Raw genomic sequence first — 14573 nt, 5'->3', positions numbered from 1 at the left:
AAAATTTGACTTACAATTAGTTAGATGATTCTTAAATAATCGAAATAAATTTAGTTAATATTTTTGTAAAATTATTCTCATTATAGAATTGAGCAATTCCATGGGATGTGATGAAAAGAATTTTTGATGATTGGAGCAATTTTATTGAAACCTTGTGAATATGTTCCTTTATTTGTACAGAATGAAAGCCCACAAACGATTTTTCAAAATTTTCAAAATTTTTTGATATATCTCTAATTAAAAATTTATGTCATTTTTTTAAAAAAACCATGTAACTTTTTTTCTTGTTATCCAAATGAAATCAATTTTTTACAAATTTCTCACAAAAAGATGCTATTTTAAGAAAAAAATAGTTCATGAAAAAAAAAATTTTTTTGCCCGGAAGAAAAGTCAAAAAAAATTTTGAATTCATTTTTTGAAAAAACTACCTCTTCGATTTAAAAAATTTTTTTTCTACTTATTGCCTATGATGTTAAGAATAACTTCTCTAATTTTCATAATGGGACAGCAAGAACTTTGCGAGAAAAAAATTAAAACGTCCCGCGCATCTTAGTTTTCACGTCCATTAGGGCGCACTCACACCTTTTGGCTGCCTGCCTGCCTGCAGGAGTTGTCATGGCAACGTGTAGGAGTAACAGAGAGAGAAAATTCAAATTTGAATTTACTATCTCTGTTACTCCTTCACGTTGCCATGACAACTTCTGCAGGCAGGCAGGCAGCCAAAAGGTGTGAGTGCGCCCTTATATAGTATGGAAACTTGCAAATATCTCGAAAAGTACGAATTTTTGTAAAAAATGTTCAAGACAAAAGGTGTTCCAAACAAAAAGATCTACATATTTGAGACCAAAAAATTGGGCCGGGACCCAATGTTGGGCCATACAATGAAAAAAGTGTTTTTCTTAAATAAGACCACTAATTTTCAGTATCAAATTCGTAATCCCTATGAAATTCTGCGTTCAGACATGTTGTATAAATGCCCAACATAAATTTTTAATTAGAGATATCTCAAAAAATTTTGAAAATTTTGAAAAATCGTTTGTGGGCTTTCATTCTGTACAAATAAAGGAACATATTCACAAGGTTTCAATAAAATTGCTGCAATCATCAAAAATTCTTTTGATCACATCCCATGGAATTGCTCAATTAATAAAATGAATTTAATATCTAATAACATTATTTATTTAAGAGATAAAATATGTTTGCAAATTAAATTACTTATTTAAAGTAAAATATTCATTAACCAATTAAATTTTGTTAAAATAAAAAAAATAACTTTTTAGATTTTTTAAAATATAAATCAACTAAAACGTTTTTCTTGTGCATTAAAAGATATTATTTGTACTTGTCATTTTAATAATAGTAAAAATTTTTTTTGTATTTTAGAGGCTGATAATAAATTTAATAAAATGAAATCAGTGTCGGAAGATATCTTGAAAGATTGACAAAAATATCATTCGATTAATTGTTTATGTCAAATTATATGTTTTATTTATCAGCCCAATTTTAGTCTACTGCTCCGACTACTTATTGACAAGTACGCCACCTTCATTGCCCTCATATTATACGACACCGACTACAGACAGGAGGAGTAACTTCGCTTGAGTCCTATAGGTGCTTTTATACCTCGAATTTCGATCAGATGAACATTATTTCTGGACTGTGAAAATGCGTGAAAAGTCATTTTCACGGCGGGTATTTTTGAATTGTTTTATAAAAAAAATTTTTTTTTAAGAAATATAATATTAAATAATTGTTTTAATATGTAAGAACACTTTAAAATAGTGATAGAAAGATGATTTGATTGAAAAATTTAGCAAATTTTGCATAGCTTTAAAACGTTTCCTGCTACAAGAAAGTGTAAAATGACGATGTTTGTGAAATGGTTTGTACAGTGCTTCTTCCTTGTGAGTGTCTTTCAGAGTTTTGTTTATGTTATGTCGGTTCTTTTTAACTTGTAATAATTAATGAGTGCTGAAAATAAATCGGTAAGTTGAAATGTTTATCAAATAAATTTAAATTCATAACTAATTGTTTCGAATAACTGAAAGAAACTTAATATACAGAAAGTATTTGAGAGATTCGTGGAAAATTGATTTATAACCTCAAATTCATACACATACTTTTTGTGTTTTTAAATATCAAGTTTTATAATTACTTATGATTTTCATAAGTAATTATAATTAATTTTCAAATCAAGTTGTTGAATTTAAATTTATTTGATAAACATTTCAACTTACCGATTTATTTTCAGTACTCATTATTTATTACAAGTTAAAAAGAACCGACATAACATAGACCAAAACCATGAAGTAGTATAAGGAGCACTCACTACTTGTTAAGCATATAGGCCCCCTGCATGAGAATAAATCCGAAATTACATATCTCCGATTATGACGCCTCTAGCGGAAAAGCGGTGTACTTAGAAGTTTTCAAAATATGGCTGCGCCTAGAGATATATAATAATTTTAGAAAAAGTGTACAAATTTTTAATCTCAATAAAACTATTTGACTTGACTTGAAAAGAAAGAAAAAAGTTGCACACAAAAATTAAAAAAAAAACATAAATTTTTTGAAATATATTTAAAAATTGGTTAGTTTTTGCTTATTTATATACGAATATATAATTTAGATTTTTAAAATATTTGTTTTCAATTATGTTTTTATAATGAAATAATAAAGGAATTGCAATAATTTGTTGTAAGTTATATAAAAATAAAAAAAAAAATAATAAGAATATAATTAATTTTTTTTTCATTGTAGCCGTATATATTTCAAACGAAATTTCTCAATTTTTTTTTATTTTTAGGTTAATGCTGATTCATTGATGAATTTAGCAGCCTCATTTTTCACTTTTTTTATTTATAATTACACAAAATTAACTCGCATCAAACACATTTCAAAAAAAAACGCCAACTGACAGTTATATACAAACACTTATATAACAATGTACCACGTGACCTGTAGTTCCTCGCTTTTCCGCTAGGGTTGTTAGTATCGGGGATATGTAAATGCTTCTATTAAATCTAGAAAGGCTGGGGAAGAATTTTCAAAAACGGCCTATATAGTGGGTGCTCCTTATACTACTTCATGACCAAAACTCTGAGAGACACTCACAAGGAAGAAGGACTGTACAAACCATTTCACAAACATCGTCATTTTACACTTTCTTGTCGCAGAAAACGTTTTAAAGCAAAAATTCTTGTAATAAATAATGAGTACTGAAAATAAATCGGTAAGTTGAAATGTTTATCAAATAAATTTAAATTCAACAACTTGATTTGAAAATTAATTATAATTACTTATGAAAATCATAAGTAATTATAAAACTTGATATTTAAAAACACAAAAAGTATGTGTATGAATTTGAGGTTATAAATCAATTTTCCACGAATCTCTCAAATACTTTCTGTATATTAAGTTTCTTTCAGTTATTCGAAACAATTAGTTATGAATTTAAATTTATTTGATAAACATTTCAACTTACCGATTTATTTTCAGCACTCATTAATTATTACAAGTTAAAAAGAACCGACATAACATAAACAAAACTCTGAAAGACACTCACAAGGAAGAAGCACTGTACAAACCATTTCACAAACATCGTCATTTTACACTTTCTTGTAGCAGGAAACGTTTTAAAGCTATGCAAAATTTGCTAAATTTTTCAATCAAATCATCTTTCTATCACTATTTTAAAGTGTTCTTACATATTAAAACAATTATTTAATATTATATTTCTTAAAAAAAAATTTTTTTTATAAAACAATTCAAAAATACCCGCCGTGAAAATGACTTTTCACGCATTTTCACAGTCCAGAAATAATGTTCATCTGATCGAAATTCGAGGTATAAAAGCACCTTTAGGAAAAACCTAACGAGATAAAAAGATCAATTAATGATTAACCGAAATTAACTAATTATTGATCTATTAATCTTGAGAGGAAACCTGTACTTAATTTATTGAAAGTCTTAGAAAAATACATAAATGTCCGATAGGAGTAAGCTTAAGCATAAGCAACCTATTCGGAACGGAATCTGGATTAGAACTCACTCTAGTTGAGTAAAGATCTACGTCTCCACTCTAAGTTCTTAAAGGAGAGTCCAGAATACGGGATACCTCGCTAGGCTAGATAAGAAAGTGCTTTTGAACTTAATTTATAATTATCCAGTGAAACAGAAAAAGAATTTACCTTTTTCTCAGTGTTCTTATTTCTGATATCAATTGTGGCTGGATTTGAAATTTGTTTTAATACAGTGACGCTCAATCATATAGTATATTCTCCTTGGGCCGCTCTTGACTTTCTTAAAGACGAGATAGATCATAACTTTTAATAATTCTTATATATTATTTTGATAATTATACACACTATCTTGAAAATTTATTTTATAATTTTTATTTTTATTAATACCACAATATCTATTTATTATTGCTGTATAGTCTCCGGAGTGCGACCCAGGAGAAAATTTTATTTTATATTTTTTTTACAAATTACACATTTATTTAACAACATTTATTTTTGCTATGTTGTCTTGTTTCCTAATTTACGTGTATAACTGAACTTGAACTCGTCAATCGAGACCGCTCTGAATATAAATACTGCCAGCTTATTTTATTTTTAGATCGAGATGGATTTTCCTCGAGAAAATTATCAGAATCGGGCTTTTTCCTCCAGTCTGGAACATCGGAGCAGTGGTCCCACCTCACACTTATCATCTCGTGGCAGATCTCTTCGCAAGGGTGATCGAAATGTGCTCCCCAAACCGGGAACTATTTTTGCACCATCATCTATCACAGAATCTCCAAACACTAACTTGATCCCAGGAAAAAGATCACATGGATCTACTTCTCCTTCTCTATCTTTGGGTTGCATTAGTCCCCAGAACAAAAAATCTAAGACTCCCACTACAATAACACTTCCCCCCGCTCCCTTCCTCCTTCAGAAACAATCGGTTCCTACAGAATATGTAATAAATACATCAGTTATTAACATTGATCTTCCACTTACTACTTCTGACATACCTTCCAGCAATAATAATTCTAGCTCTCCCCAACAGCCTCTACCTTTGAATTCAGATGAAGTAACATATCCTTATGATCTCATATGGTATAACGACTCTCTCTCTCACGAAGCTAGATTTGACGAAAAATCTCCGGAACCATTTAAAATCTTAATCGAATCTGCCTCGTCAGAGAGGAATCTAGGTAAATACAATCGTATAGCCTTTGCCGAATATCTAGAGGGAATAGTTAGTGATCCCCTTCGCATCATTGGAGCTAATGGGAAAAACCAAATCATTGTTACCTCCTCGACTTGGATCTTGGCTAACATGCTTCTCAACAATCCCGATTTACCAAATAAAGGTTATAAATCATTCATCCCTCAATCCCTAGTCAGTAGGTGGACTTTAACCAACAATGTTGATGTAGATCTATCTCCATTGGAAATCAGTAATAAAATTGGCCCTGACGAAACTATTAGCTCTATCATCTCAATCCGTAGACGTACTAATCCTGATAATACTCTATCTGAACAAGTTGAATTGACGTTCGCTGGAACCAACTTCCCTGAATCCATCCTGATTTCTCGATTTTCCTTTAAACTAATATTGGTAGTTACCCCCCCCTAAGAGATGTTTCAAATGTCAGAGGTTCAGACACTTTGCTTCGCAATGCAGATCAACCCATTCTACTTGCGAATACTGCTCTGAACCACACAACAAGAGGGAATGTCCTAATCTCAACCGATCCTCTCTTTGTTCCAATTGTCATGGTAAACATATGGCCTCAGCCAAAGTTTGCCCAGACTATAAATATGAATTTTCGGTCATGAAGACAAGACTTCTCAACAATGTCTCTTACGAACAAGCAGATGTTATCCTGTTGGAGCAGGGCGTTGTACGCCCGGGCTATCAGATCTTCTGGGAAGGCAATGTTGATCGTATTGAGCGGAGTGAGCAAACTGAGTTGTCTCACTCAGATCTCATGGAGCGCATGAAATCCTCTGAATCTAATTCACGGAATCTTCTGGGCGCACCTGAGACTGAAACTCATAGCTCCACTCTGCTGAATTCTGGATCTACTCCTTCTCTGTCCCAACCGGAAATTGTTAGGGAATATTATAATCCAGATATGTTTAGGGCGAGTATCGATGACTCAGATGATTTATAAACAAGTTCGAATTTCTACTATCTTTTAGTTGTACTTCATTTTTATTTTATTTTATTTAATTGTTTATTTACTTGTTATTTTTCTTTTTAATTACTGTTACGATCGTTTTACTTGTATTTTGTGTTGCTTTCGTGCTTTTGTTTGGCTATTGCCTTTTTAAAATATGACAATTTCATCGAAAATTTTTAGTTTGATTCTTTGGAACTCTCGTAGCATTATACCCAAGCGACCGGAGTTGGAAACACTTCTCTGGAATCACAACCCGGATGTCATTTGTATTACGGAGACTTGGCTATCTCAAAAGATCTCATTTGAGTTGCCGGACTACATCACGGTTCGACAGGATCGGATTGACGGCAGAGGAGGTGGGGTAGCTATTCTGATTCGTAAAAGAATCTCTTTTCGGGTCTCCTTCTCTTCTCGCATTGCCGTGGGCAACTATCATTTCGAAGTTGTCGCCATAGTTCTCCATACGTTGTTCGGGTCTACACAGATAGTTTGTGCCTATGTTCCCCCTGGTGGTGATGTGGGTACGGCAGTATGGGATGACCTTTTTGAGCGACTCCCCGCCACGCATAACTTCATCTTTTGTGGCGATTTTAATACCCATCACTCCTGCTGGGGTGAACAATACAGTGATATCCGAGGTGCTTCTCTACTCACCTTCACACTCAATAGAGAACTCTTCCCCTCAAATGTTTCAACCCCTACTAGACACACTGAACCAGGTGTCTCTTCAGGTAATCTTGATTTAATATTCTGCTCATCTGCTGTTTTGCAGAACTCCACCACATCTGTTTTGGAGGATGCCTACTCTTTGGATCATTTTCCGGTATCTCTCCGTGCCAGTATTGCCCCTATTCTGGTCCCACCTGCAATATGTAGACTAAATCTGAAAAATCTCGATTGGGCTAAATTCAGATCTCTTCTTGAATTGGATGTTCTTGATCATGCAGCATATTTGTCTACTGAAATTTCTTTGCCCGAGCTCTATGATCGATTCCTTAAATCTATAAAGAAATGCATTCTCGACGCTGGTGCCTTTTTTCCATCTCGCAACTCTCTTCCAACCCGAGCCAAACCGCTCTGGTGGAATATGGAATGCGACAGGGCCTTACAATCTAGAAGGGATAACTACAGATGGTATCAGGCAAATCAATCTTTGCAAAATAGGTTGGAATTTAGGAGAAGAGATGATGAGGTGAAGAGGATCTTCAGACAGCAGAAGACTCAGGCCTTTAGGAGTTTCTGCGAGGACATTTCCCCATCTAGGGGCACATCCACTCTTTGGAAGACAATCAGGGCCCTGTCCTCTAGATCGAATCAGGCCAGTACTAACATCGATACTGATCCTTCCAATCCTGATCTTATAGAATATAAAAAAGACCTCATAAGAGAAGACATTCCACCAGCAAACATTCCTCCCTTACCCACCCCTACTCAATTCATTGATGATGATTGCAAGCCGTTCTCAATGAATGAGTTTAAGTCCGCCTTGAACTCTACAAAAACCAATTCTGCTCCGGGTATGGACGGAATTACGGGTGAGATAGTCAAGGGCCTTGGGCCGGTGGCCTTGGAATTTTTGCTCCTCCTATTTAATCGAATGTTTCTCTTTTCTTCTTACCCGACATCTTGGTTGGAGACTCAGGTGCTGATCATTCCGAAACCGGGTGGTAGGGGCTTCAGACCTATCGCTCTCACCTCAGTGTTCTCTAAAATATTCGAAAAACTTATACAACGTAGACTAGATCATGAGGTCGAAGTGAGACGTCTGATTCCCAAATGTCAATTTGGCTTTCGTAAGGAGCGCTCCTCTCTCGATTGCGTTTCAACCTTTGTTGCGGATATACTTAACGGTTTTTCTGATTCCTCACACACCCTTGCTATCTCTGTGGATATCAAGGGTGCCTTCAACAATGTCCATCCTATGATATTAAATAAAATTTTAAACAGACTGGGCTTACAACCCAATCTAATCAACTTTATATCTTTTATAACCGCTAGGAGACGTATCTCTTTTGCCCCAGATGGCTCAGATGGCAAATTCTGTGGTGTCGGTGTCCCACAGGGAGGTGTTCTCTCTCCTCTTCTTTTTAACTTATATTTGCGTAGAATAGGACATATTCTCCCTGCCAACATGAGATTTACTATGTATGCAGATGACCTCCTCCTTTACATCAAATTTAAGGATCCAACCAACATTGCGGAAGAGGTTTCTCTAGTTTTAAATAAATTATGCAAGTGGCTTACAATGAGAGAAGTTTAACGCAACATCTGCATTTTTTGAGGGACAGATATTGTACTTCAATCATGTGCCGACGCAATACTAAAATTGAACACCAGCAGCGCCAATTGAGTACTGATTCTGATCTAACTTGTGGAACAAACGATTTAGTACAGTATCTGTCCACCAAAAAGCGCAGCTGCGATACAATTTAGAACCGATGTTGCTCGAAAGGTTAGGTACAATATCTGAACGTGTGTTTAGTACGAAATCTGTGTTTAACTTTTCTCAGTGTAAGACACTGGATTATTTGGAAAGCTTAGGCGCTAAAACGGGGTGAGGAGGAAAAGGAAGTATATCTGCACGCAGTAGCGCATCTATTAAAGAGTCCGTTCCCCGCCTTGATTTAATGTATTATTTTGCAATTATTTATTGGTGTTATATGAATATGATAAAAATTAATAAGCTGTGTGACAATTTTGCATAGTAAAATTTGTTTTATTTATAAAAAAGATTTAATATTTCTCACTTAATTAATATTTTCTTTTCTCACGTCTCATGCGCCTAACCTCAAAATTGTTGTTTAACTGTCAAACTTTGGTTATGTATTTAAATCGAAGGCAAAAGAAAACTTCTTACGGCCCTGCAAGTTTATGCTTTTTCGTCAAGGTGACCTTTCCAGATTATTCGGACACACACCCGAGCTGTCATAATAACCGGCGTTCCAGTGTAGTAGGTATGTGAGAAAAATTTTAGTGTGCAAAGTTTACACACTGTTTTAAAAAGAGCTTTTTTACACACACTTTTCGTTGTGTAAAATTTAACTTTAGAGGTTAGTGTTGCAAAAAATTTTTTTTAACTTGGATATCATATTAGTTATCAGATTGAATCGACAATTTTTAATTTTTAAAAACAAAGGTTGTATTCATAATCAGCGACCCCAAAAACCCCTAAGTAATGATTTTCAAGAAAATTCGACTATTTTTAAAATTTCTTGTCCGCCATTTTGAATTTTTGAAAATCAAGCTGATATTCGTAATCGGACAACATCGGTCAAAAATTGACCTAGAAACTGACTTAAGATTCGTAATCTGCGATCCTATAAACCCCCGAGTGACGAATTTAAGCAAATTTGTTTAATTTTTAATTTCATCGTCCGCCATATTAGATCCGTAATTTTGTAATTCAAAAAACTAACTTCAGATATGTAATCTGCGACCTCAATAGCCCTGAGTGACAACTTTTTAGCCATCGTAAAAATCGTAAACATCGTAAAAAAAATTACATGTAAGAATTGTATTCTTACATGTAAGTTTTTTGTAAATTTCATGTAATATACTGTGCCGTGTGGAAAATGTTAGTTAGTTAGTTTGAAATCAGACTGAACAAAACGACAAATCCAAAATTAAACCGCATTAATCTGGACTGACTATGAAATCAGACCGCAATTAGTCCAAAACAATCCAAATATAGATCCGAAAAAAACTAATCAGCAATATGAAAAATTCGATTTCTGTCCGCTTCAATCTGAAATTAGTCTGGTAAAATCTTATGTCGAAGTTACTTGCAAACTATCTGAAATCAGTATGCATAGAATCCGGTGTTGGTCGGAAATGATCCAATTTTAATATGAATAAAACACGGTAACAAGTCATAAGTCCGAAATAATATGGAAATCGTACATAATGTATCCACTAACAGTAAGCAAAACTATGAATTTAGTTCAATTAAATAACTTAATACAACCAGTTCAGAATCTGGTTTTAGTTCGCATCAACCGGCAATTAGTCTGCTAAAATCATATTCCGAAGTTACTTAAAAAGAATCCGAAATAAGTAACGAAATCTTTCCGCACTTGAACAGAATAATCTCTTATTCGATAGTTTCATGCAACCTGACTAACTCGGAATTAGCTTGTACTAATTCCGGATTCGCATCTTTATACCTAAACCGCATTGCTTTCAAACATAGTCGGACTTATACCGGATGACCTGAACTTGACTATATCCGCACTAATTTCGAAATATTTCATATCATTTTTGGATTGTTTTCGTACAATCTACATAGATTTAGTCTGTGTCAAAATCTGAATCCGATTGAGTCTACTTTAATCTGACATTCTATATGTATTAAATCCGCAATTAGTCCGCAACAATCTGGATTTAGTTAGGTTTCGCTGTTTTTGTTATAGTTTCCACTCATGCCGCCAGGTGCGGCACTCTCTCACAGTTGAGATGAGTCTCAAGTTCTATAAGAACTGTTCACTGTTGGCGTAAAAGACATGTAACCTTGTGACCAATTGTCACTACTTTGGTTAATATTTCGGAATGTGGAATTAATCCGAAACAGTTCGGCTTAGAGTCGGGTTTCCATTATCTTGAATTAGTCCGGTTACGTCCGAAATTAGTATTATTTGTGTGACTAGTAAATCCGGTCTAATCCGAAATTTGATCGGATTGACTTCGGATTAGGCCTAATTAATACCGGATTCACTAGTTACACAAATCGGGAAAATTTTCCATTTAACAGGACTAATTGCGGAAGACAGAAACCTGACAAAAAACCGGACCGTTTCAAACTCATTCCAAACTAGTCCAGAAACAGTTCCAGATTTACTAGTAAGAAATAACTGATTAGTTTCGGATTTTATCAGGCTAAACTCAGATTCATTAGTTGCGTACAATCTGACTTATTCCGGATTAGATCAAACTATATTGGAATTCACTAGGTATTCACAAACAGTATTGTTTTACGACATAACCGGACCAATTGCGGGTGACAAAAACCTGACCATAAACCGCATTGTTTCGGACTAATCGCGGATTAGTCCGATATTTTAACCAGAGAAGCTGTCAACAATAATAAATTACACAGCCCTACAAAAAAAGTGTCCTGCGCGGAAGACTAGATTACTCATTCCCTATGTATTTTTACGCGCTGAACACGAATCTGAAGTCCGTTTTGCTCAATCACGTCAGGATTTTTTATAACCTCCAAAATCTGTCGGATTTTGAGAGGTAGGCTATTTTTTTAAATTGATAGATTCACTTCAAACTTAGTATCTAAGGGTTTTTTGGGTCGCTGGTTACAAATCTAAAATTACATTTTTTAAAATTCAAAATGGCGAATCCAAAATGGCGGACGAAAAAATTTAAAAATTGACGGATTTACTTCAAACTTGGTATCTAGAGGTTTTTTGGGTCACTGATTAGGAATCTGAAGTTATATTTTAAAAATTCAAAATAGCGGCTCCAATATGGCGGACCAATTTGAAAAACTGATGCATTTACTTCAAACTTGGTATCTAGGGGTTTTTTAGGTCGCTGATTACGAATCTATAGTCGAATTTTCGCATTTTTAACCCCCAGGCTACTCCGAAATGTTCTTTGGTAGACTGTTGAGCAGAGGGAACTGTAACTTTTTGTTTTGGAATGAACCAGTTTATTATTCTCAAGAACTGACAGGTATCATTGCTTCATAGAGATCAATTTGGCAAATGCACAGAACTTTTTTTATTGAGGTAATAGTGTCACAATAAGATGTAAAAGTTTAATGGTAAAATTTTAAGCAACAAGATACAAAGAAACATTAATATCCTCTATAAGGATGAGAATAATGCCGTAGTGTGTCTGACGACGAGTTGACTTTGTCCTCGTCAAAGTCGGAAAGCTATCATACTTAGACCTAAGGAAGTATGAGGATTATCACCCCTAGGACGGCGGACTCACCTGGGATCGAGCCAGGATTGGGATTACGAAGATTTCGCTACGTAGCGATTTGAAGCTACATTCACTTAAAAAAAATTTTAGTTAATGGGTGACTCAAAGAAATTGTATCAGTTTTACAGGTTTAGGTTAGCACAATTGTTTCGCTGGTAAAATTCAAAGATAGAAATTAAATTATGAGTACTTTTTGAAGCGGAAAGTATGAAGTTAAAAATTATGGATTCAAGTTAAATTTGTTCGAATAATCAAAATATTTAATCAAATAATTTTTTGTAAATTATTTTATTGTAAAGTAACAGTTGGCAAACATGAAGTTAGAGAATTGTTTCCACCTTCGTGTAATATTGGTTTGCTTCGTAGATAAATCTTTTAGAAAATTGTCATGGATTCTTTGTCAAAGGTCTTATGCATTGGGGTTATGTTTATATTCTCTTTGGAGTTACGATCTTGCAGTTTATGTTTTGAAGAAACTGTCAACGCAATTTTATTTTGGACATCATTTAGAACAAATTTCGCTAAAAATATGTAAGTTTTTAACCATAAATAGCGAAAAGCGCTACATATAGCGACTAGCGCTATTCGTTATCCCACTACTGAAGAGCTGCAATTTAATAGTAATTTTTCGAAAAAATTGCAAAAAATGACATTGTCTCCCCTTTAACGGAGTAAATGTTTAGCCATTTTTGGATAACGCCTACCTGACTATAGGAGACAATATTTCGGGCTAAAATTGTAACACAATTTTCACATTGAATGAAAGTGTCAAAAATAAAAATTATGCAAATCAGATATTTGAAAGTGTTTGTTTGTAATTTTAAGAATATATTTATATATAAAAAAGAATTTATTATTGTCGATGTCCGGACCCTTGTCCGATTTTTTATAATTATTCCAGTTTCTCAACAATATATGGCTTATTTCGAAATATACAACAGTTTTCAAAAGATGAAAAGAGACACTTTAAGAATAAAATATTGAATTTTGCATTCCAGGATTTTGCATCCATTCTAGGATTAAAAAGCAAAGGCCAAAAAAAAGACCTAGTGATGATCGCGCGTGTATTCTTATAATTGATGACGTTGAAATAGGTAGGACAATTTTTATTATTATTATAGAATAATAATCTTTGTATTCATTCACATTTTCTTAGTACCTGAATTTTCTCATTATTATTAGATTATATATACATATATATTTTTACTTTGATAATTAGGGTTCTCGAAGGTTTCTACCTGAAATTTGATTTGTCAAAACAGCTTTCGGTTGAGGGTTCGTAAGATGGTCGATGACATTTTAAATACTGTCCTGAAAGGTGAAGTTGTGTGAAGGTATACCACTTCCCTTTACAGGACCCAATCCGTGATCGCTAGATTCGTCCAAACAGCCTTGGGTTGAGGGAAATTTTTTTTATTATTGTATATGTGATATAGATGATAACCGTTTAATTCTCGTGTGTGGAAGTGGTGTATCCATACTTAACTTACTAACACCTATCCCCGAGGACGCCACTCAGGCCTACCGTAATATCTGCCTCACGCGAGAACTTAACATACCCGTGTAGAAATTGCCTGAAGAAAATCTTATTTGTGGTTTGGCCCTGATCAGGATTGACTGATCACGGCCAGTCTTCAGGGGCTGATCAGGGCCTGATCAGGTTCCAGGTTACTTCTAAAAAGGGGTTATTAAAGTTTTTGACAACACATTTAGCTACAATCAATTTTTTAAACGTCATTCTACGACGATTTAAGGAAAAAAATTGTTACTTTAAAAAAGGGTAATAAAAATGTTTAAAGAAACAAGCACAAAAAGAGTAAGGAGACATCGTTTTATAAAAGAATTAAATAGTTATTATGCGAAAGCAGAAAAAAGTAAGTACATATTTTACATAAAAAATATTTTAATGCATTAAAAATATTACAAACATTATATTATAATAAAATTATGATATAATATATTAATATATTATACATATCCATATAATCATATGTATATATAATAATAATACAAATATACAAATTATAATATTACTATATTATATCATATTATAAATATATTGTAAGCAAATTAATTTGTATTAAATCTTTACAAAATAGATATATGTATATACATGTACATAATATTTACTTAGTTTATTTATGTATATTATTTATATTTATACAGATACTGGTGGAAAATTTGAATCGAATTCTGATGAAACTACAAAATATGTTTTTTATGAAAATTGTGAATCTGAAGGTTCGTATATAATATTAGTAATCATTTTCAAATATATTTTTAAATTTGAACAATCAAAGGTAAATCTTTGAAAAAATTATCAAAATTAAAATTATTGAAAATTATGCTTAATAAATTAAATATTTTTAGAATTACAATATTTTTGATTTAACTATAATTCTCTATTAAAAATTTAGATTCACCCGATGACGACAGCGATGATGACTTTGGGGATGGA

This window comes from Leptopilina boulardi, unplaced genomic scaffold, assembly GCF_019393585.1.
Source record: "Leptopilina boulardi isolate dan_hultmark-lab unplaced genomic scaffold, ZJU_Lbou_2.1 LbouV2_213, whole genome shotgun sequence".
Taxonomy (NCBI): Eukaryota; Metazoa; Arthropoda; class Insecta; order Hymenoptera; family Figitidae; genus Leptopilina; species Leptopilina boulardi.
Note: the sequence above shows the minus strand (reverse complement) of the source record.